Raw genomic sequence first — 21,163 nt, 5'->3', positions numbered from 1 at the left:
AAAGGTCAAGGTCACAGCGACTGATTTCACATATATTTGTTTGGCTAAGGGGTCTAAGGATCTAAAGGGTATTTTCCAGTAGTAGTTGGAGTCTAAAGTGGTCCAATGAATCGATACGTCTCAAGGGTTCTAATGTATCTGGAGATGTAAAGACGTCAAATGGATCCAATGGGTTTTGATTTCACAAGTACCAGTCTATGACCACATCATGTATTTGTTTGTCGATTTGTCCTTCTGTCCATCACACTATGTTCTCCTAAAGTGTTGTGCAGATATTCACCAAACTTGATAGTTATGATCATGACCTAGCAAGAAGGTGCGAGAGCAGTATCGTTTTTGGCCCTGCACCCTGGGGTGGGGTCAAAAGGTGAAAAACCCAAAAATGTGATTACTGGCACATTTTAAAATGAAACTTTATACAGTAAATGCGATCAATATTGGGAGATGCATGAAATATGTAACTATTTTTGGGGGATTTAAACCACAGTTCATGCCCCAAGGGTGGGGACTAAGGGTCACAGGGGCAAAACAAAACAAAAAAACCCTCCAAATTTGATATTAGGTCATTCCTGGTGGAATTTTTTGACATCTTTCAACCTTGCTTTCGGTGGGAAGCATGGGCATTTGCGTGACGTGCCGTCGACTTTGCTCGGGTGTTATTACCTTCACCACCCAAGGTGGACAGAGGTTATGTTTTCACCCATGTCTGTTTGTCTGTCTGTTAACAGGATATCTCAAAAAGTTATGTACAGATTCGGACGAAACTTGGTGGACAGGTTAGGTGTGTAACGAGAACGAGCCCATTAGATCTAGGTTCAGGTCCAGATGCATGGCCAAAGAGATCCTCACATTGATGCAGATCATGCAGGCAGAGTGCTGTTCTAATTACCCTCGCTGAAGGAGATGGAATTGCGTTTGGGTCCGTTTGTCTGTTTGTTACTTGCAAAATCTAAGATTTTGAAGTATATCGGTCAGTCGATTTTGTTATTCTGTCTGTTTGTCTGTCTGTCCATCTGTCAATTGCCTACAGGTCACAATTCGAAACGGATGGTCATGAAACTTTAGCAAGTTGTAGAGGTAGTCTCAACTGAGAAGCCCATTGATTTTAAGGTCAATGGTCTAAAATCGTCATTTTTCATCCGATTGACTTCAACGTTGAACAGGATTTGCATAGTGCACCATTGAATTTAGAAACCAAATATTTTTGAGGTCAAAGGTCAACTCAAGGTCAAACTTCGAAAAGCACCAAATTTCATCTGAGAAATCATCAGTTTTCATCCAATTAAACTGAAAATTCAGCAGCAATTGCAGAGAGCATCACATAATTTGGAAACCAACTATTTTTGAGGTCAAAAGGTCAAAGTTCAACTCAAGGTCAAACTTCCAAAATCATTGATTTCAATCTGAAAAATAATCAATTTTCTTCTGATTGACCTGAGCTTTGATTAAGATTGTCAATTTTAATATTGATGAAATAGACAATTTGATGTATCCATGGCAACCTTTGGAGGGGGGGGGGGAGGGTAGATTTTGCAAGTATCGTGCTCTGCACGGCATCTTTTTCTTGTTACTTGCAAAATCAAATATTTTTCAAGTATATTGATCGGTTGATTTTGTTCTTCTGTCTGTCTGTCTCTTTGTCGCCTACAGGTCACAATTTTAAACCGATCTTCAAGAAACTTCACCACATGGTAGAGTTTGTCATAAGAAGGAAGCCTATTGTTTTTGAGGTCAAAAGGTCAACAACTTCGGTGACATTTCTAAAATCCTCAAATTTAATCCGATTAACTTGAAATTTGAAGAGAATTTATATTTCAGATCACTGAATTAAACCAGTAATTTTTTTTGTGGTCAGCATGGACCAAAAGGTCAACATCGACCAAAAATCAACAACTTAGCTGAGATTTTTAAATTCCTCAATTTTCATCCGATTGACTTGAAATTTAAAGAGGATTTATATTTCATGTCATTGAATTGAACCACCAATTATTTTTGAGATCAACATTGACCAAAAGGTCAACATAGGCCCAAGGTCAACAACATTGGTTGTATTTCTAAAATCCTCAATTTTCATCTGATTGACTTGAAATGTAAAAAAGATTTATTACTCCTGGCTCTAGGGGGAAGTTCGTGGCCATCGCAAAAGTACAAAGTCACGCATGATTTTATTGTTGTACATACCATGAACTTTCAAAAAAATTTGGGTGACAAGCCCAAATCTGTATAGATTTTGCTGCAGAGGGCGCTTTTCAAAATGGCCGCCATAAGTATTACTTTTGACCATATCTTGGTCTGTGAGACTCATAGAGACATGATATTGGTACCTAAACCTATTGTTACGAATTTGGAATTCGATTGCACACAACATACAGGTTCGTTTAGTCAGCTATGTCGATAAGTGCTTGTTCCCGAGATTGCTCACCTTCCATTGTTTAAATGTTTAGAAATCGATTAGATGCGCTGCGGATGAATTTAATAGTTAGGGAAGCAAACAATGGAGAGGAGTAATATTCAATCTGAATTGCCCATTGATTTTAACCCTAACCCTAACAAAGCAAACAATCTTCTGCGAAGAGGAAGAAGAGCCCTTCCGTCCCATGATTCATGACGTCAACAACTCCCTCCCACCCGTGGTTGAGTGGGGGATGGATCACGAGGGCATGAATCATGCCAGGTGCAGGGGAGGGGGGGGGGAGGATAAAGAGGAGATCCTTTCTTTTGTTCGTGTTCGGAGTGTAGTCCGGCAGATATGTGAAAAAAATGTGCCTTTAGTGATACAAGCATGAAATTTGGCACACTGCTAGGGCAGTATCTAACAAAGATTTTGGTATATAGGGACATTTCAGATTCTTCCCAGAGCCAAAATGGCGGCCATTTTACAAAATAGCCGATTTTGTGTTGTACAAGGAGGATACATGTGGATACAACTATATTTAAGAAGCATACCAGTGGTTTTATTTAACTAAATATAGATTCTAGCAAATAAGAAATAGCAAATAAAGGTGACAAAGCGTGAATAAACCATTTATTTGGTCATTTTTGGTGCATTTTTGCACTTTTGGACGGTTTTCTACAACAAACTCTTCAAAAAACTGTTATCAAGCACCATGGAATGACTGTTGTTCATTTAACACTCTTGAACTCAGAGGAAGTGCTTCTGTTTGATCCTAACATCAACTTACAGAGTCAAAATTATACAGTGGAACCTCTAGATCCAGGTAACAGAGTCTACTATGATGCATGGATACATGTGTACATGTTACATAATTATCATCTGTGATCTCTCTTGTCCCAGTTCTACTCTCTTGTACACTCCCCACCACAGTGACATAGAGCTGTGCACTGGAGTGCAGCCTTGACACACTTGCACTGTCCTCTGCATCCCTTTTTGCAGCCACACCTTAGTAGTTGCCGACATGCCTCAGTTGCCTCTGGGAGGGTTTTCCAGTATATGTCCCAGCCATTATCGGTGTGAACCCACCCCCAGTCACTGGGCGATGGGAGCTCTGGTGTGGACACCATCATCTGGCCCCAAAAGTAGCCGGATTCGTAGGTAGCTCTCTTGATGTGCTGTTTCAGGGCTTCATGAGTTGGTGGGAGAGCATCTATTGATCTGCCATTCTGGGTGAACAGATGCTTGCAACACTAATTGACATGTTCCTGGCTACTGGTGCGATCATAGAGCACAACAACAAAACGCTCCAGTGCATCCATGTGGTCATCTACGGCTGAAGGAGTTGGCGTGGCAGCCAAGGCACAGAATGCTGCAGTGACATCAGTGACCTCATCACAGGCTTTCCAGGTTTCCCATGCTTTTTTCTTCCCCCTGCCTCCGAAGCTTGAAACGGTGTCGCATCCAGTGAGGGCATGGAAGAATGGCAAACCTCGACACTTGTTAGGTCCCAGTGCCACAGACATCTTGTGAGCTGCCAAGAACCTGAAGTTCTTTCCTGTGCCAAAAGTAACCCAGAGCTCATCAATGTCCAGACGTCCAGCTGCTGTCACCGCAAGGACCACGACATCAGTGTCTACTGTACGGATCGACACTTTGCTGTATCCCTGCCTCACAGCGTCTTCAGCATGGAGTAGCATTCTTGTGTCAGCCTCTTCATGGCTACAAGGGGCAAGACCAGCAACATCTCGGGCCTGCGTACAAACCACATCTTTGTGGTGGGTGCTTATGACTTGTTTGTCTGTGTCTGTTGTTGCTACTCTGGTGGCTAGGAAGTCAAACAACTCCATCTTGTTGTCATCTGTGTGAAGAAAGGTCTGCCAGTTTCCAGGAATGGAACTAGATGGCTCGACTCGTCTCCTGATGCCTTTGCCTCGCTTCTTCCTAGTGTCTGCCTTCAAACTGTCTGTGTGGTATTCATCCCAGACAATATCCATCCTGCTCGTATGCTGCAGCTGAGATGTGATGTATGGCAAGAATACTTCTGATGCATACTCGTTGAAGGTCTTTGCTGTGCCAGGTGGCAGCATACTGATGATCGCTGCACCATCAAGGATGATGACTTCAACTGCTGGACTAGCAGCAGCAGCATTCTCCTGTGGAGGGACCAGATCCATCTGACACAGCACACATAGGTTCCAGTCTGTCTGGTTAATTGATGTAACAGATGTACTTGGCCCTCGCTGCTGGGGGTCTAATAGTGTGAAAGGCTTGGCCATTGTCTTGAACCACCATCAATCAGTCACTGTAAAATTGGGAAGAACCACCACCAAGCAGGGGATTAGTCTTTGGGTACACTACAGTGGAGTTATCACCTGAAAACAGAATAGCAGAGTTAAAATGTTTTCAACTACGAACCCCAGCCCAGAGGAGATGCATATATACACAATGGCGATCTTGGGTGATTGTCACTCGATGTCCCCAATAGGCCACCATACATTATTTCTTTGCGCTGGACAGGACCATGTTAAACCAAAATCAATATGAACACACCATTGTAGTTTGAACATTTCTATTATGCAATCATGAAAATTAATACAGTGAGTACATCAATATCGATTTCGCAAATTTATGCATTTAATCATGACATTGCCAGCTACCAGTATGTAATTAATAATGGAAATATTCATGGAGTCTAAGTTCCTTTCACCAAATTTGATTTTTGATCTATTTATATTTCCAGAAACAATATTCAGGTAACATTCACATGCATGATCATATTGCAGAGCTCTTGTTCCAGCCATGCATTATTGCGATGGTAAACTGTTATCTGTGTCCCCCATAGACCACCGTAGATGCATTTTTTAGTCAAATATGAAGTAGATAATGAAGCATGTGCATACTAGTTGATAATAATCATATTATACTCACTACATTGTGTTTTGCACCAAGCACATATTATTTTGCTGACCTTGTAGGCAGAATTTGTTATTCGTGGCAGCCATTTTGTAAAATGGCCACCATTTTGACCCTAGGGGTAATCTGGAATGTCGCTATATCCAAAATGTTTCCTAAGGGTATGCTATAACTGTGTACCAAATTTCATGCTTGTATCATCAAAGGCACAAAACTAGCAGAATATTTCACATATCTGCCGGACTAGTGGGGCTGCGTAGTTTAGCAGACTTTCGGGTCCTGTTTGGCTTGGGTTTGGGTTGAGGTTTTCGGAAGCTTTTTGCTTCTGCAGAGGAGTTGTTCAGCAGAGCTTCGGGTCCTGCTTGGCTCGGTAGGCTTTTTGAAGAGCTGCTTTGTTTTGGAAGAAAGTTGAGCCGGTTGCTCGGCTCGAGCTGCGAATGGTGGCTTCTTCTTCTTCTTTTTCTTTTTCTTCTTCTTCTTGGTTTGATTTTGCTCTTTGTTCTACGTTTGGTTCCCGGCTTGGTGCGACTCATCGACCTCTTCTTGGAGGTGCTTCTTCGGGGAAGCGACGCATCGACGGGAAGGATCGGCGCCTCGTCTCACCAGCACGTGTTGAGAAGCGCGGGAGGATTCGCGGGAGCTCGGGAAGGATCGCGGCTCACGGCGATTGGATCCAGCTCGCTCTTGCTGGAGTCCGGGTCCGAACAACTTGAAGACACACACGAGGTGGAGAGGTTCAAGATAGGCTCTGGGTTTCAGCTCACCTGTCCTCCGAGCTGGAGCTCGTTAGTAAAGGTCTCAGCCACCATTTCTTGGGTGTGTGTTAGTGCGAACATGTGTCCGTGGGCCCATCTAATCAGTAGGAAATTGTTAAGTGCTTTGTGTGCTGTAAATCTTTGCATTGCATTTCATATAGTCGGAATAGTTCTGCTCTTACGTGCTTCCCTAGTGCCCCATTATTATTAATAAATACCCCAATTGTTAAATGTTTTCAGCTCGTCGTGTCGATTCTTTCATTGACTGAGCATTTCGTGTGTTGGTAGTTAGAAAGCTGTTTGTTTTTCCGTAAAAAGGGGACATTTGTACCGACGGTTGTTGGTGATTAAGCCGCTCGGAATCGCGCACGGGACAGGCTCGCCTCAGTGGTTTGTTCTGTACGAGTTCCGTCGAGGGTGGAATACCCCGGTTGTTGGATCACGTAGGTATTTAGGTACATTGAAGAGTGGCAATCGACCCTACCCCACGTGATCTGCCCATTGGCGTATTCCGGTTCTTGTACAAGGACCTGTCGACTCGGACTTATCCGGGCGGCAATCTATATTCCGGGCGATTGGTCGGGCCGACTCGACTTGCGGCTCCGTCAGAGCAGTCGGTTGGCGGCCGATGACCCCGGCACCGTAACACTATGTTTTCAGGGTCAAGGAACTCAATAAGACCAATTAAAATTACATTGGCTCCTTCGTTTGTGGCAGCCATCTTGAATTTCAAAATGGCCACCATTCAAAATCGCAGTTGTCCATATATCAGTCATCAAAACACATAGACGCTTGATGTTGGTGGTTATACTCATGCATTTAAGCCCAACGAATCCAATGATAAGAGTATAATAATACAGTAGTTCATTTGATTGAGTTATCATGTATCCTTAAATCTCTGGGAACTGGGTTTGTCCTGGAAAAGAATGCAGACTGTGTCATGCTCAGACACATTAGCACCTTCATGATCCCAGTCGTCAATGGCTGCTGATGTGAATTCTCCAGGATCAAAATGAGCTGGTAGTGCAACATCCTGCCTATTGTGCTGTGCAGTGTAGGTTGCAATGTCATATTGATATCGTTGCAGTTCTCCGTAGTTTAGCGCAAGCCCTTGACGATTCAAGATATTGATGATGATTTTCCCTCCATGCCCGAGACTGTGAGCTGATTCAGCATTCATTCCATGCATTGGCATTCTCCTTCTGCCACAATGATGTACATAATACATAGTCTGAAACAGAGCTTGGATCTTCCTGCAACGTTGAGCAGAGAGGCAACCATCAGCAGTCTGTTTGGAATCACTGTAATTCTGCCCTCACTATTCTTTGTTTCACATGCATCGTCATCTAACTCTTCATCATCTACATCTTCTGCTCTAGGATCTGTTTCCGTCATTACAGCTTCAGCTGCCTTGGGGTATGTCTCGGGGTTGAAATTGTATAAATATCCTAAAAATCTAAGTATCGGTTCCGGCATTCTCATACTGGAGCATGCATGTTTCAGATGTTGAGCATCACAGAAGCTATTGGTTCACAAAAAATATTTTCACAAAAAAAATAAGTGACCACTATATTCGTTATTGTTGTGTGTGTGTGTGTGTCTGTCTGTCCATATGTCTGTCTGTCTGCATGTCTGTCTGTCTCTGTCTGTCTGTCTGTCTATCTGTCTGTCCCGAGCATAGCTCCGTGGGTTTTGATCTGATCCTGACAAAATTTTGGTCAGAGGTTTATATCATGATCTAGTTGTGTTTTCCTGAGAATGGGCATGGTGCGCCCATTATGGGCGGAGCCCCGCCCAAAAAACACGTGTTTTTAGGGGGTAGCTGATTTCAATTTGCATCTTCTCCTAGGGGGTTTGTCAAATCTGACAGGGTTTCAGTACTTGGTTAGCCCAATGGCACCTGCATAGCCCACGGAGCTCGATTTTTCATTTTCGTCACAAGGTCACGAACTTAGAAAATTGCGATTTTGACATAAAAATCCATCTTCTCAGAGGGGTTTGTCGAATCTGGCAGTGGTTTCGGTATTTGGTAAGCCCAATGGCACCTGCATAGCCCCACGGAGCTCGATTTTTCATTTTCGTCCCAAGGTCAAGGTCACAAGGTCACGAACGTAGAAAATTTCGAATTTTGACAAAAATCATACGACCGCCCAAACATTGAGAGCTAGGATGACAATATTTTTTTATGCATAATCTTGAGGTCATTCTCCACCTAAAGTCTTGAAACCATTTTGCTCTATCTCGAACACCTTGCCCGTGGCACCCCCTTCAAGTTTGTTTTTAAGCCGATTTCATCAAAGTATGGATAATCCGATGAGTGTGAAATGCCATATAGCCTATATGATGTTATATTGTTACTGGAATATTCCAGACGAGTTTTGCACGAAAGGTCATAATCCTTGACCTTTGACCTTTAAAGGTCACAAAGGTCAAATTTTCAAAGTTGTGGGAATCGAACCAGGTTTTCGACCTTCTTCGACGAACTAACTCCAATAACCTATAGCACGTATCCTGTTTCCTTATTTTAATGTCCACAACATTGTTTTGTGACCTTTAAAGGTTACGCAAAGGTCAAATTTTTAAAGTTGTTGAACGAAACCGGGTTTTCTACATTTTGCAGCGAATAACCTGTCACTCGTACCACATCATGTTGATCATTTTTATAACTTGGTCAAACATTATCACATTGTCTCATCCTTGACTTCTGAAACAATCTACATCGTCAAATACCGCTCGTGAACCATCGTCATCTTCAGACTTGTCATCCAGGTTAAAATCATGACTATGAAGACTTTGCCGTAGCACACTGGCACAAACCTGTACAGGATCAATGGAGCAAATACGCTCTGCCAAAACATCTGCTCTATTACATGGCACACTATAAACCATCAAAGATTTCGCAACTGGTCACGATATGTAATATCAATGCTACTACCAAAGTGTCTAAAAAAGTATATCTTCAGATCTCTATTGCGAAATTTATGCTCGTCCTCCACAAGTCTATTCAATCGGTCTGTGATTATACTTCGTTCATAGCCATTGCCACTTTTCAGTCCCTCTTCTAACTGAGAAACGATATCACTCCATGCACGCTGCTTGGGGTTCAGCTCTGGTGTATCGCCAGTTGAACGTTGAGCATTCTCAAACTTTTGGATGTATGATGTCATGCACTGTTTGTGATAATACAAGTCAGCTCCAAAAGCTGCATGCTCATCCTGGAGGTCACACATTCGACTGAAAATGTCATCCTGGAAGAAATTTGCTGCTTGTAAAAGTGAAGTAGCACTGTTTGACTCAGATATACGATATTTCGTGAAGTCCCGTTTTTTGACTTCTTGTTACAAATGATGCAGTTCATCGAGTAGTTGACACTATATGCATCGGTAGGATTTGGAGGTGAACGTACAGCGGAGTGAGTATGAGTCGCAACCCCAGCTGGACTGCCAGATTCTTCTGAGGATAGCGATGCTTTCTATGATTTCCCTCCTTCCTGGATGCGTCTGAGCAGATTCGCATTGGTGTACTTCTTATAGCACTGGTTGGAAACATAACAGAAGAAGTCACTCTCGGCTGGCATCAACTTTATGCGTTTTGTTACAGAGTCGTTTCGTATGTCACTCGCTTCCTGTTATTCGTTTACACCCGTTGGTTGTGCTGATCAGTTTTCCCTGCGTTGGCTCTTGACAAATTACACGCTTTGTCCGGTCAAAATCACCAACTCCTGTCCCCGAAAGCTGTACAAATTCCATTACTGATTGTGGATCAGGGCTTGTATTAGGTCTTGTATTAGTGCTTCTCTGCAGAATTTATCTGAAACAAAAGAGAAGTGGATTACAGTGAGTTGATTTGTTAAATGAAGATCTTTAAACGTAATGATTACAGAAAGCAGCAAATCTTCAATTTTGTGATGGACACCATATACTCCTGGCTCTAGGGGGAGTTAGTGGCCATCGCAAAAGTACAAAGTCACCCATGATTTTGGTGATAATAGTTATGGGCGTCACGTTGGATTTATAGGTAACCTGAATATACTCAAGAAGATTTTTGCTGGTCTCAGTGAACCACTGTGTTATTATACCACTGTATTATTATACTCTTATAATTGGATTCCTTGGGCTTAAATGCATGAGTATAGCCACCAACATTAAGCGTCTATGTGTTTTGATGACTGATATATGGACAACTGCGACTTTTGAATGGCGGCCATTTTGAAATTCAAGATGGCTGCCGCAAACGAAGGAGCCAATGTAATTGTTATTGGTCTTATTGAGTTCCTTGACCCTGAAAACATAGGTTTAGGCACCAATATCATGTCTCTATGAGTCTCACAGACCAAGATATGGTCAAAAGTAATACTTATGACGGCCATTTTGAAAAGCACCCTCTGGAGCAAAATCTATTCAGATTTGGGCTTGTCACCCAAATTGTTTTGAAAGATCTTGGTATGTACAACAATAAAATCATGGGTGAGTTTGTACTTTTGCGATGGTCACAAACTCCCACCTAGAGCCTACACTATATATTTCAGGTCAGTGAATTCAACCAGCCAATTATTTTTAACAACAACATAGGCCCAAGGTGAACAACTAACGTGGTATTTCTAAAATCCACAATTTTCATCTGATTGACTTGAAATTTGAAGACGATATATATTTCAGTTCACTGAATTCAACCAGCCGATTATTTTTTGATATCAACATGGACCAAAAGGTCAACATTGGCCCAAGGTCAACTAAGGTGGTATTTCAAAAATCCTCAATTTTAAACTGATTGACTTCAAATTTGAAGAGGGTTTATATTTCGGGTCACTGAATTAAACCAGCCAATTGTTTTTGAGGTCAACATCGACCAAAAGGTCAACATAGGCCGAATTTCTAAAATTGTCAATTTTCATCCGATGGACTTGAAATTTGAAGAGTAGTTGCATATTTGGTCATTGCATTCAACCACCAATTATTTTTGACGTCAAATTTGTTTTATGGATTTTGCAAGTATCATGCTCTGAATGACTTATTTTTGTTTGTTTGTTTGTCTGCACAGAACTTTTGTATTTTTCTCCACAAAAGCTTGTCAGATTGAAAAGAAATTTTGACCATCGGTGCATATACTTATGTGCAATGTTTTAATCATAATTATGAGGTCATAGGTCACGTGGTTGTGGCAGCCATGTTGGAAAAACGGAAAACATTTCGACCTCTGTATCTCTGAAACCGCAATCAGGAAAATATTGAAACTTGGCACATGGCAAGTATTCCTCAGGGGGAATGTGTCATTTTTTTGATAACATCATAGGTGCCATCGTTATGATGTCATAATTGCATATGCAGAACACTACATCTGATGAGTATGAAAATTTTTGAGGTTCATCGAGGGATAAAATGGTCCACAGAAAAAAAAAATAGTGATGTCATCGGTCACGTGATTCGGCAGCCATATATATATGTATATATATATATATATATATATATGCATGTATATATTTTTGTTAAATCTTCAAAAATCTTCTCTGATGTGGCTGAATAGATCGAGGCAAAACTTTACACGTATGACCACCTATCCATGAGGAACAAAACATTAACACATATGCTGTCATAAGTCACATGGTTTGGCAGTCGTATTGGATTTACCCTAAAATCTATATTTAAAATATCTTCTTCTTGAGAACTGATGGGCAGGTCAAGGGGAAACGTCACACAAGTGTTTCCCAATCCATGAGTGTTCAAGTTTGTTCAGGAATAATTGATAGGTTACATGGTTTGGCAGCCATATTGGATTGAAGAAAATATTAAATAATGTTTTCTCTGGAATTGCTTCAACAATCGATGTCAAACTTCACATTTCTGATTGAGTGGTGATGGGGAATACATGTGTCAAATTTCAACTTGATTCGACACATGCTCTGGCAACCAGAATTATTTCATTTTTTGATAGGGTTCTTTTTTGTGTTTCTTCTTCCTTTTTTAAAAAAAAATAAGGTTCACCTGGCTGTGCCTGGATGGGTTTGAGGGTAGAGGAGTAGCAGCTGAAATGCAAATCATACGCAATTTCCTCCTGATAACTTCATCTTTGCTTTTTGCTTGTTCGGGTTCCTTCTGATTACTCCAATGCAGTACTGTACCGATTTGGCCTTCCATTTGATTTGAATGGAATTTATTTTTATTCCATTCTAATTTCAATTTAATAATTTAATTAATAATAACAACAAAAAAAGCGTCATGGGTCAGGGTCAGGTGTCCGATCACAGTGGGGTTGCAACAAAGTGGTACGTCTTGGTACCCGGTCATCACTGCCAGCAGTTATATAGTGGCAGTTCTAATTATGTTTTATGAATTACGTAACACACAAGTACACAAACGCTACAAAAAATACGTCACACAAATAAGTCCTGGTGAGGGTCTGCAATCTCTGATTGCTCTTTTTCTTGTTTTCATCTTGCTTTGATCTCATATTTTCCTAATGTCCCACCTTTCTTCTCAATCCCACTCATTCCTTCAGAAGCAGTGTGACATGGTGCTTCTTGATTCAAGTGTGCATCCTCCCTAATATGTCCACTCCAAAATTTACAATTCATTCGTTCAGAAATGTGCAAATATTTGCTTTCTTGCAGGAGCTTAGCTGTCTTTTGGCGACAAAGGTTAGCAAGCACATTTCATTTTCATTGCAAGTAGAAAATGCCATTGCAATGAAAGCCTTCCTGTGGAAATAAAATATTCCCTGTTGAAAGCATGCAAGCATCTGTGCACTATAATATACAATAAAACCATACTTGCAGTTGCATTACAACTTGAAACTGCAGCATATCTAATTAATCGTTAAACCTTATGATAAGTTTCATTCTGAAGGCACACAGTGCTGTGTTGTGCATTTGGAATGAACCATAGTGATGTGGGAATAAGTCATATACTAGAAATGATGAATACTGGTTTCTACAGATTTGATTAGAGCCAGATGTGTTTTCTCTTTTGCTTTCATCTAGAGGTAAGCGCTGTTTGCTCTTCTTTTATTGCCCATTGTGATTCATGTGTTTTGTCACAGATATATGGTGGGAAAGATTACATCAAGCAATTAGTGGTAATGAAGCAATAATTGTGTGTCAAGGGTATGTCAGGTAGTCACATCATTAATCTTGTGCTACGTTTTTCACACCTTCTTGTTGGGTCGGCTGGGGAAAGATTCTGGGACGTGATTTACAAAACGTCAGGATACATCTGACATTCTACTGAAGGTAGCAGCAATTTGCAATTTACATATGGTCATGCTGGGGATAACCCGCATTCTCCTCGAGAGGCAACATGAGATATTTAATGTCCACCAGGTATTACTAGCAGAGGGGATGCTGATGTAGCTGAAGGTCAGTCCGAAGAATGACGCACTTTGTGATGCAATGCCCTTCCTGGGGAGCACCAATCCGAGTTTATGGTCGGGCTGAGAATCAAACCCAGATGAGATGGCTCAAAAGCAAGTGTGCTTCATCTGCACAATCTGTCACAATAATGCTGTTGTTTTAATCTGGCACATAATTTACTCTTCTATTCCTATCACATTATTTACTATTTTGGTGTGAGTGAGTTCAGTTCCAAATTCAGTGGACTGGGTTCTTGAGTAATGATTTGCACGACGAAGTTAATGGTGTTAGCAGACCATAATAAAAATGGCTGTTCTAAAGATTTAAATAGGGAAGTTTGGGAGCACAGTATAACTAACATTGGTTAACTTTTCTGCAAACATGGTTAAACTAATAACTATGCTTCTCAACCTTCTGTTCCTCATCTGCAGTGACTTCAACTGCCATTATGATGGCTGTCTGGGAGTTAGTTCAGCAACAAGTAACCATGTAATTGCAGCAGAGGCTTTCTCTGACTCTATGGATCTGTGGATCTCACAATATCTTTAAACTTTGCAACCTGTATTTCAGAAACCGGAATGTTCTCCCTCTTGAGTCTGGTAATGACTAACTTTCCATCCAACCTCTTCAATTCCTCCTCTGCCACTCTTGGCTGTTCTTATTCTTTTGAATACAGCCCGAGGCTGCGGGTCATATCATTTGCTGGGTTGCAGCTGTACCAATGATGCAGTGCCACCTGTATGTTGGAGCAATACTTTTGAATTTGACCAGGGTGTTGGTGATAGCTCATCTGCTTTTCATAAAGGGCACAGTGGGATCTTGAACATTCACCCTATAATGCTAGCAGATGGGCCACCCAGTTTAACATCCACATGAGGGATGGCACACACATTGATGAATTGCCCTGTCTGTGAAACACCAGAATGACAGTTTATAGCTGGGTGGAGATTCTAACACAGGGTAGACATCTCAGAGGTGAGTGCACATATTTCTAGCCTATCCTGTCATCCCTTGGCTCCTCTGATCACTTTCTTCTGAAAGCTCATATCTCTCTGGTCGTTTTTAGAGAGAGCGACATCCATGCCAGTTTGCATTAGCCAACTGCCAAAGACTACAATCTGCCATCTCACAAAAGGACTGGGCTGCATTTTTACACTACCTGATAATGGTTCCACCTGAGAGTACGAATACACAGATCTTCTCTTAATGCCAATTCTGCCAGCAGCTCGTCTATCCATCCTTTATTTCCTGGTACAGTGCATCCTGTAGAGAGGCAGTTGCGATCAAGCAGCCTTGTTTTTACCTGCGACATCTCTGCATTGCTGTTGTTGTTGGGGGTCGATTTTTGAAATGCACACTCATTGGTCAGACAGCTGCTGGACCACACCCACATAGGTCAATGACTCCACCTACTATGGCAACCAGACAAAATTATATGGCCACCATCTTGGTTTTCTGGTGGGCCTAACAACACATTAGGCCTGTAGGTCTCTGCTGATTATAGGCTGCACTGTCCAGGTTTGTTGCGTCAGATTTCCATTGGCTTTGTTTGAAGTGAGTGTCAATAACGATGAGGGATCCCGAAAAATGTAATCATATGTCAAATAAAAATTCGTAGTAAGGCGAAATCAAACCCATACACGCCTCCATAAAAAATAGTTAAACAATTAGTTAACAGCCCCATCATCATCATGGGGTTAAAACATCCGTGACCGTGTGACAAATTAGCTCGTTCTGATATAACTGTGGCAGAGGCTGACATGGATGAAAGGTGTCAAGTTAACCTTTTAATAGTGCATTAAATGCGTGTTTCCAATCACACTTTCATATTTGAATAGTGCTTTCAATGCTCGTTTCCCAATCAGCTCGGTACCGGATTTTTAAGCTAATTTACTCGTGCTTAATGGCGGTCTCATAACTCGAATGACCATGTACATACAGGCTTTTATGAACAAAAGGGGTTTATTACAACAGAAATAGTGGAGGGGGGGGGGTGGAAGAGAGGGAGAGGAAAAGAACCCCACCCCCCACACACACATACACACACACACACACACCAAAAGAATCACTATGAAAGTTATCTATCTAATCTTATTCATTGACATGGGAACAGGGTACAGACACTGCTCTATCTAAGGCCAAAAAAAAAAAAATGTTGCATTGGCGTAACCCGCCCGACCCTAAAAATTCCGCCGACCCTACGTTTTTTTTTTGTTTTTTTGCTATCGATTTCAAGTATCTTGTTGATTGCGATCGCGATCGCAAAAACCCGGAAGTGTTTCGGACAGAACCCGCCGACAAAAAGGGTGGTACTCGAGCCGGGGGAGATTTTGGGAGGGATTTATTAGGAAAAAAAAAAAAAAAAAAAAAGATCCCGACCAACCTACCCTATTTTTCAGTGACCCGTTACGCCAATGCAACATTTTTTTTTTGGCCTAATTGTATTTATTCATGTGGGAACACAGGACAGACACGGCACAAGGTTAATGAGACATATTAGAGAATGTAAGCTGAGCTGTTCAACAGCGAGAATGAGGGAGTTGAGTGTACAGAGGCAAAAACTTCTATATTTTATCTCGCAGGTTGCACCACAGTATGGTCATTCTTGTTCAACATGAAAAACTGACCCAACTGAGGACAACTTTAGTTCATTTTGTAAGGTTGACAACAATTGTGTGTCCACCCTGAGGCATGCCGTAAAACACCATCTTGCAAATCTCGAGGCTATACTCTCCAACTTGTCTTCTTCCTCCAAGTTATGGTGGAGCATTTTTAAGTCTGTTACTGGTGTATGCTCCCCTCCATCCTGACCCTCACCTCAAATGGCAGTACTGCAGACACTGGCCCAAATAAAGCAGAACGTCTCACCTCTGTGTTTGTCTCCAAATATTGTGTACCCAACCCATTCCTCTATCCCCATCTTACTCCCTCATACCGCTGCTGACTGGACATTGTATCCTTCTCACTGGAGAATGTAGAGGAAGTTCTCTCCAGCCTTAACCTTGCTTCAGGCAATGGGCCCTGATGGCATCAGGGCTGATGTTCTCAAATTCTGCTCTGCCGTTCTTTCTTCCTCTTTGGCTGCCCCATTCCGTATATCCTTCTCCTTTGGCCACATTCCATCAGCCTGGATGTCAGAAAACATCACTCCTGTTTACAAGAATGGTGCAAGTAACAGATCCTGTCAACTACAAATGGGTGAACTGACTTCCAAAAATTACAGTTATGGAATCCATCATTGCTGCAGATGTCAATTCTTTCCTATTTTCAAACCATCTGTTCTCTCACCTCTTCTTCGTCTTTCATGTGCAGCAAATGGCTGAAAATATCATCTTTTGCTGGGGGTGCAGCTGTGCCACAGAGACATTGCCTCCTGCAGTTTAGAGAGCAATTTGGAATTTGGTCAGTGTGCTGGCAACAATGCTCCTACTCACTGCGTAGGACACGGTGAGGTCTTTAATATCCTCAACTAATGATGGCAGACGATGAGAGTTTATAGCTTGGTGAAGATTTCAACATAGAATTGACAATTCATTGGCATGTGTGCACACCTCTTGGCCTGAACTCTAACCACCATTTTGAATTCTGTCCTGGTCACTCAACTTTGGATATGCTGATGCATCTCTCTCAGCAATGTTTGGAGGCCATAAGTGTCAATAAAGAAGGACCATCACCATGGGCATTCACCACAGTCTGGCATCCTGCTTTGCTTGCCAAGCTCTCTGCCACTCATGGGTGGACATCCAAGTCCACCTTTGTTCCTGGATTTATGAATTCCTCCACTCATGCAGTCAACGTTTTGTTATCCATGGGACCCTTTTTGGCTGGTAGGATATCTGAGAGGTATGCACACTTACCTCTGAGCTGTCTCACTTAAGTTTGAAACTCAGCCCAGCTATAAACTGTTATCCTGGTGACCTGGTGTTTCACAATCAGGATGATTCACCAATGTGTGTGTTGTACTGCAGATGTGCATTAAACTGGGAGTCCTGTCTGCCAGAATTAGTTGATGTGTGTTAAAGATCTCAAGGTGCCCTTTGGGAAGAGTAGGTGAGCCAATACCAGCACCCTGGCCAGATTCCAATTTTTGCTTGAACCTCCACGTTGCATCAGCGTCACTGTCATGCCCCCTCAGGCAATGAAGCTACTCGCAGCTATGTGCTGCTTATAAATGAAGAATAACTCTATCTTCCCATCCGTTTTTTATTTTGTATGCAGCCTGTGGCTGCTGGTTGCATCATTGCTGGATCCCCCTGCTACCAGTAGGATGGTACTCATTTTGGCAACCTCGGAAGGATGACAGCCTGAGTCAAGCCACCTGGTGTTATTTAACGGCCTGACAGGCTGAAACTCAAAACCATAAGATCTCAAGACAGCCACCTTATCCGTTAAGCCAACACCAAGCTTCCTTCTCCCAGTGAAAACTCGAGTTCCCCAAGGTATTGTCTTGGGCCCAGTCTTGTCTCTCATCTATAAAAATGACCTCTCCAATGCACTGGAAAACCCTCTCTTCCTTTTTACAGACAATTCCACATTATGTAGTGCAGTACCCCTATCCTACTGTTACACAGATAGCAACCGCGTCACTCTCTGCTGATCTGGAACTGATTAGATGCTGGTCTGCTGAATGGAACATGTCCTTACACCCGGGAAAATTTCACTGTCTCACGCTATTATTCTGGAAGGATCGTCAAAGTAACCCACGTATATATTTCCATGGTCAGCCACTAGAAGAGGTTCAGTCTCTTGAACCTCTTGGCCTTAACATCAGCCATGACCCTCTCCGGAGCCAACCACATTGCAAAATTGGCCTTCAAAGCCAGCCCATCACGGGCATCTTCTGTCGATTCAAGTCTGTACATGGACAATCAGAGGTCGTCACAGTCTACAATGCCTTTGTCCACAGCTCAATGGACTACTGCTCTCCTCTATGGGCGGACACCCCAGCATCACATCTTTCTCTCCTGGATTCTGTGGAATTTTAAGCTCACAACACAATTGGAATCTCCCACCATCTGGCTAAAATACAAGGTGTGTTGCTTTCACATCACAGACAGGTTCGTGGGGTCTCTGTTTTTTTTACCTCCTCACCCTCCAACCCTCGCCAGCAACTCCAGAATGCATGTATTCTTCCAGTAATCCATTTCTGGTTAAACTTCGAAATTCAAGGCTGACTCTACACCTTAACTCATTTTGTTCCATGCTTCTCTATTTGTGGAACCACTTTCCAGATGCCATTCTTTCCCACTTTTCCCTCTCGGACTAAAAGCAAGCAGTGCACCGCCACCTCATGTTATACCCCATCCTGAACAATAATCTTTATTACCCACGTTAACCCTTCCTAATTCAACCCTGTCATTGCTGTTATCCATGTTTCCTCCATTCCTGTTTCTTTTTTTTTCTGCTTGCATTCATTTTCTTGCTGGTTGTACTCAATTGTTGCCCCACTACCCAACATCAGTTCATCTTTGCTCTGCCACGAGCCTCAGTCTTCTACAAAAACAAATGAACCATTCACACTTTGAGAAGAAGCATGTATTTATAACAGTGATTGGCTGTTCAACATCACTGTGTTGTTCATTGACCATAGAGAATCACTGAATGAAAATGGCAGCATATCCACAAATGAATGACCTTACTCCACAATTGCATTATTTTACTAACACACACTTAGCATAATTAGTTGGACTATTATGACTTTAATTGCCTCAATTAATCCCACCTTGTGGGGTCAGCAACATGAACACGACTTTTCCTTCTTCACATCCCTCTATCCTAAACATCTTCGCTCTGCACTCTACCTCTGTCATGTCCCTCTCTTCTACCGTAATTTTGGTTTATCAACTGCATCACTATCAAACGTCTGCTTGAGCACATTCCCTTCCTTCTTCCTGAGCACATACCCCAATAAATGCGTGATGTTGATTCACAATGATGTTGCAATTACAATGCACCCCAGTTATGACAACAACAAGGTTTTGTTTGGAATGTGGCTGGAAGGAGTAACTGTTCAAAAGCATAATTCTCAGGTTTAATAAACATAACCGATTTTCTTCAATAACTCCTCATAGGAAATGACTTCATGAATCAAACAGAGTGCACAGGCTAAGTCAGCAACGCGTTGTGGGATTAATTATTGGTAATAAGATCTCTCCTTCATTGCTCATTCATTTAGATTGCCCGGAGCACTGTAGTGAATCCAATTTACTCTGCTATTTACTACATGCGGTCTACACATTTCATGTTATTGCCATTTTGTTTCTTAATCACATATATAATGTGCAAACCCTTTACGTATTTATGTAATAAATTATTAAAATACTTTGAAACTTTAAACTTTTTGCTCGCATTCTTCAGCGATGGACCTTGGTGTCTTATAAAATTTGCACAGCCTCATATAATTTCCTTTTTTATTTTTTAATCACATTTTTTTGTCATTGTTTTTTTCTTCTTCTTCTAAATATTCACTTTTCTTCCCTCTTTCTTCTTTGTGAAGGGCAATGGGATTTTGGTTCTTCTTGAAAAGTGTTATATAATAAATTGATTGATTGTTTATTATCAATGAAATTGATATTCAAGCAATCCCTGCCAATTTACAGGATTTCATAATTTAAAATTGTAAGCAGAGTGTGTGTGCTGTGCATGTGTCAAATCAAATATTCAACCATCCCTGCAATTGTATATCAAATGTTCAAGCATCCCTGCAATTGTACATCAAATCTTCAAGCACCACTGCAATTATATATCAAATATTCAAGCACCACTGCAATTATATATCAAATATTCAACCATCCCTGCAATTATATATCAAATATTCAACCATCCCTGCAATTATATATCAAATATCCAACCATCCCTACAATTATATATCAAATGTTCAAGCATCCCTGCAATTATGCATCAAATATTCAACCATCCCTGCAATTATATATCAAATGTTCAAGCATCCCTGCAATTGTACATCAAATCTTCAAGCACCACTGCAATTATATATCAAATATTCAACCATTCCTGCAATTATATATCAAATATTCAACCATCCCTGCAATTATATATCAAATCTTCAACCATCCCTGCAATTATATATCAAATCTTCAAGCATCCCTGCAATTATACATCAAATCTTCAAGCATCAAAAAGACAACCAGTTGAAAATATGTCACAATTATAGTGGACAAAATGGCAAAATTTTATTTCCATCACTTTCTCATCATCTTATTGAAATGTTAATCCAAGTGTTATAAATACCCACATTTAACAAGTAGATAAATATTACAGAATACTGCAAAGGGGTCCCACAAAGATTAAAAAAAAAAAATGAAAACCCATTAAGTTGCAATGGTAGTTACAAAATCATCAATATGACCACAAATTGGAAATTTTGAGAAATAACTTCAGTAAGATGTTTCTTTCTGGAACTTTTGATTGCAATCCGGCAATGGTTTTGTTTGAAACATGTTTGTAGAAACATTCTGGACAATGTTCATAAATTAACTGCAGAAAACATTTCACTTAAGTTTTGTCCAGAAAGAATATCAGAAGAATTTTGTTTTGCAAAACAGCTTCAGCACTAACATAACCATTGCTTTTTCTCAAATTTTTTTTTTACCATTGCTTTAGCTTGAAAACGTCGACCACTTCCATAACTTTTGATCCATATTTACTTTGAACATGTTCATCCGTGCCAGCAGGTCCACCATGTTCCATGATTGTTACTCGCCATTGTCAATATAAGACTTCTGGCAAAACTTTGAA

General features: G+C 41.2%; 1 pseudogene; it reads right to left on the bottom strand.

Annotated features, from left to right (window-relative positions):
- Positions 1–6,943: 6,943 nt before the first annotated feature.
- Positions 6,944–9,812, bottom strand: LOC147024385 (uncharacterized; annotated as a pseudogene).
- Positions 9,813–21,163: the final 11,351 nt, after the last annotated feature.

This window comes from Eptatretus burgeri, chromosome 6 (genome assembly GCF_056783735.1).
Source record: "Eptatretus burgeri isolate ZD-2024b chromosome 6, Ebu_testis_v1, whole genome shotgun sequence".
Classification (NCBI taxonomy): Eukaryota; Metazoa; Chordata; class Myxini; order Myxiniformes; family Myxinidae; genus Eptatretus; species Eptatretus burgeri.
This window is presented reverse-complemented; position numbering and strand designations above follow the sequence as displayed.